Below are 3,986 nucleotides of genomic sequence, written 5' to 3'. Positions count from 1 at the left end.
TGTAAACAATTCTAGTCGTTGATTTTGACATTTGTAAAATACATTTATTGTGGAATATATATACTCTAACCACGTAATCGATTTTAGCATGAACTTGCTATCAATCAAATGCCAATTAAAAAATCTTGAGTGTAGACGGACAGTTACAATAAATTAATTTGAATGAATTCTATCCCCGGTTTTCACGATTTAATCAAACGGGTATAAACATACCGTTCTCAGTTTTAATGTATTTATCAGTAATATAAATATTTTTTATACTATTTTAAGTAACTTCGTGACACATGTTAATAGTTGTAAATATATAAAATAAAAACAATGTATTTTATTATTACACTCTGTATTTTCCATGTATTTCTTAAGCAAACGATCATTTTGTCTATCTCATCTAGTACCCTTCTGGGCAAAGTTGGGGGAACAAAACAATAATTTACCTGTCCATGACTGCACAATGTGGTATGAATGCAACTTTCAATGTTCGTCACATTTGAACAAGAGTAGCATTCCAAGGAGCCTGACATAAAAATGTTCAGTATGAAAATGCACATAAAATGTTCAGTATGAAAATGCACACCATGTGATTTTTGATATTAATTTTTATGATACATTATGTGATATATTTGGTTACATGTATGCCAGTTCTTATGCGTTCTTCAAAACAAAACATTAAAAACATTAAACATTAAAAATATTGAACTAAACCTTTGTTTTCATCTGCTATAGGATATGAATTTAATAAAAAAAATTATCATTTGTAAACTTGTTATGTTTACAAAAATACTTTTTATATATCTATAATTAAAACTTTAAAAGTATATATCTTATTTTGAAAATAACAATTACTTATGCTACGTGGAACCAACACCAACAGTACTAGTGTAAACATTCGCTTTGCTGAAATGAAATGTTTATTTCATTTTAATATGGTCATTGTTCTTTTCAAGACAGATTGCTAGAACTTAAACTACTTTTGAAACTTGTAGAAAATATTGTTTTTTTATTCTTAATAATTCTTATTCTCTATTATGGCATTGATCATTCCCGTTATTATTCTAAAATAATCAACTTACTGTTGTCCTATTTTCCTTATTTGAAGAAGAATCACTAGTTTCATATCAAACGTTTCAAACGGTCTGGCATTATGGGTCACGATTTATGCGATAAGGAATATCACACATTTATACCACTCATGATTCCCTTACGACAACAGCGAATTTTGAAATGTTTTAAAAACGTATTTGAATGTACTTCTTAATGTTTGATATCTTATTGTAATGTACAATCGATGTTATTATGATATATAAAGTAATTTTTGGGGGGAGGGGGGGGGGTATGATCGAACGTACAGAGGTGCGATACTTTCTTTAAGCGAGGTGAAATGGTGCTTAAAATAAAAATTACTTTAGATATCATAATAACATCGATTGTACATGAAAATAAGATATAGAAATCAAACATCACAAACAACAGTGAACAAGAATACAAGAGAGATAATATGTACAATGTTTATCAATTTATGATAGTTTGCAGTTCGAATGTAAAAAAATCTGATGCTACAACTACGACTGCTTTTCCCCATACCAGTTACTAATTTTCAATGCGTAGAAAACAGATATTGATCAGTCGATCACGAAAATGCATCGAAAGGGACCAAACTTTTTGCGTACAGTTAGTTTATTAGACCAGTTATCATGCGTAAAGTAAGAAATACGGAAATATTTAATAGATATATGCAGAATAGATAGTTTAAAATGTTTGTGTATTTTGTTTTGCTATTGATAGTAAACATGTTGTTGCTATAACTAATCAAATATCTGTTCCATAACATCTGTTACAATTGTATTCTTTTAAAAGGTATGTACGATTGCCGGTGCCATTTTGAAGTAGCAAATATCTTAATAACTTCCCCTTACAATGAAATAAATTCTTTTACTTTGACCATCATATACAAAATATATCTTCCACTAAGCATGTTCTATATTATTCGAACACCTTGCTTTAAAAGTATCGCGCCGCTATACGTCTGATCCCTTGTTAAGGGCACCAGGAAGGAATGAATATGATATGTTATGCTTTTCTCCTTTTTTGAAGAAAATATGCTTGCTTTCAAAGTTTTTTTGTGTAAGATAATTTTAAAGTGATTATTGAAACATTAAAATACGCATATCATGCACAATACTTTGACTTCCTCAAATTAATCATGGAAAACCCGTCGATCTAATATTAATCATGATCCTTCGGGCAAGAAATGTCAAAATTCAAGTTGCACGGTGTGCATTAATATCATAATAAATAAATGAATAATAAATGTATACAATGAATCACATTGTGTTAATATTTAGCATTACTTTCTGTACAATGCGAGAATTTAACGTTGCTATTTAAAAAATATTTTGATTTTAATATTGACTTAGTATACATGTACGATATTATCGTACACTAAGTAAAATGTCGTTTTTTCTACCGAGAAGTACAATTCAACTCAGTTCAGGGCTGGGAATCAAAACTGCGTCGTATCCTACAAAATGTAAACAAACGCCGCCATCTTGGAACGAAAAACGTATGTTTTTGCTTATAACTCTTTTTGTTGGAAATGACTGAAAACAAGATATATGTATTAACACGCTACACTATTTTCCGCTTCGTTCGGTATATGTTGCTTGCACAACTATTTTGTAAAATAAAAGTTATAGCGAACTTGCAACTCGAAGCGAGGCAGAATTTTTTTGAAAATGTGTGGATACGACGCAGTTCATATTGCTTTATCTATCGTTTTTCCTTCAAATCAATTATATATTTCTTCACCATAAACTTCGAAATATAATTTTGCATCATTTACTAAAATTCTAGAAAAAAGAGATGTTTATTTTCTAAGAAAATAATGATTTTTACGAAATGATACGACGCAGTTGAAAATAAAATATGATACGACGCAGTTGTATTTTTGGCAGTCTTTTCAACAGGGATAATTTTGGCAATATATTTCTATTTTATGGAATAATCACTTGCGCTAGATAAAAACCCAGATCATTTGCGGTGTAAAGCAATATACTGTTGATTATTTAGAATACAATGTGTCATGTCCAATATAACATTTGAAAGTTTACATTGCGGAAGTTTACATTGCGGAAGCTACTTTTCTGTTAAACATGAACATGTTACCTTATTGATCATAATATCTGAAATAATTTCTTATATTTTCCTTTATGTTCAATATTATCCCTATTTTTTTCGCAAAAAAAAAATGTAGAAATCTATTAACTTAAATTTATTTTGGCTAGCTACGCTCTATGTTAACTGTGGTTCTGCATGTTCTGGGTAATGACTGCTTTTTTGTGGTTACTTTTCAAACTTTCACTCTACACATTAGCTTTACTAGGGGCGAGGACCTCAGGTGCGCCTTTGTGCATTATTTCAGGCAAAATGTTGTACCTGCAGAGAACCGTCGACATTTTGAAACTTGCTTGATAGGTTTTCCACACAAAAGAATAAAAAAGTCCCTGGTGGTTTTCGAATTCATAGCAGTTCAGTTCAAGTGATTTGAATTCAGTAAACATAAACAGCTCGGCCTCGGTCGGACACACCTGTCTGATATGTTTTTTCAACAAAATTTGTTAACGTCAGCTGTACAAATAAGCAGCTTTTTTATTAACTTCTGACGTGAAGTTTTAAGATTATAAATATTTGAAATAATTATAAAGAGAATAAAATTTTAATTTCTTATTTCGGTATTAATAGCAGAGAAATTTTCAATGTAAACAGGGGGTTATCCTCTGTTAAGTCATTTTCTGAAAACTTTTGTTTAAGTTTTCAGGCAATTCATTATCAAATAAAAATCACACTTTAGTATGAAGGTATGTTAAGATGTCATGTCTCTAGTCTGTTGAAAATTCGATACGATAATCTGACATTTTCTGTTCAATATTGTGAAAGCTTAATAGTTCTTCAGTACTGTTGAAAGATCATGTCTGCCTATATTTGTATCA

The 3,986-nt window shown here is 30.1% G+C and overlaps 1 long non-coding RNA gene across 1 annotated transcript; it reads right to left on the bottom strand.

Moving 5' to 3' along the window:
• Positions 1-363: 363 nt before the first annotated feature.
• LOC132750159 (uncharacterized) lies at positions 364-1,195 on the bottom strand. Its single transcript, XR_009628510.1, has 3 exons — positions 1,071-1,195; positions 844-894; positions 364-514 (listed from the first exon to the last, which is right to left on the bottom strand). It is a non-coding gene; the product is annotated as an uncharacterized LOC132750159 (long non-coding RNA).
• Positions 1,196-3,986: the final 2,791 nt, after the last annotated feature.

This window comes from Ruditapes philippinarum, unplaced genomic scaffold, assembly GCF_026571515.1.
Source record: "Ruditapes philippinarum isolate M1 unplaced genomic scaffold, ASM2657151v2 ctg15501_1_1_1_1, whole genome shotgun sequence".
Classification (NCBI taxonomy): Eukaryota; Metazoa; Mollusca; class Bivalvia; order Venerida; family Veneridae; genus Ruditapes; species Ruditapes philippinarum.
This window is presented reverse-complemented; position numbering and strand designations above follow the sequence as displayed.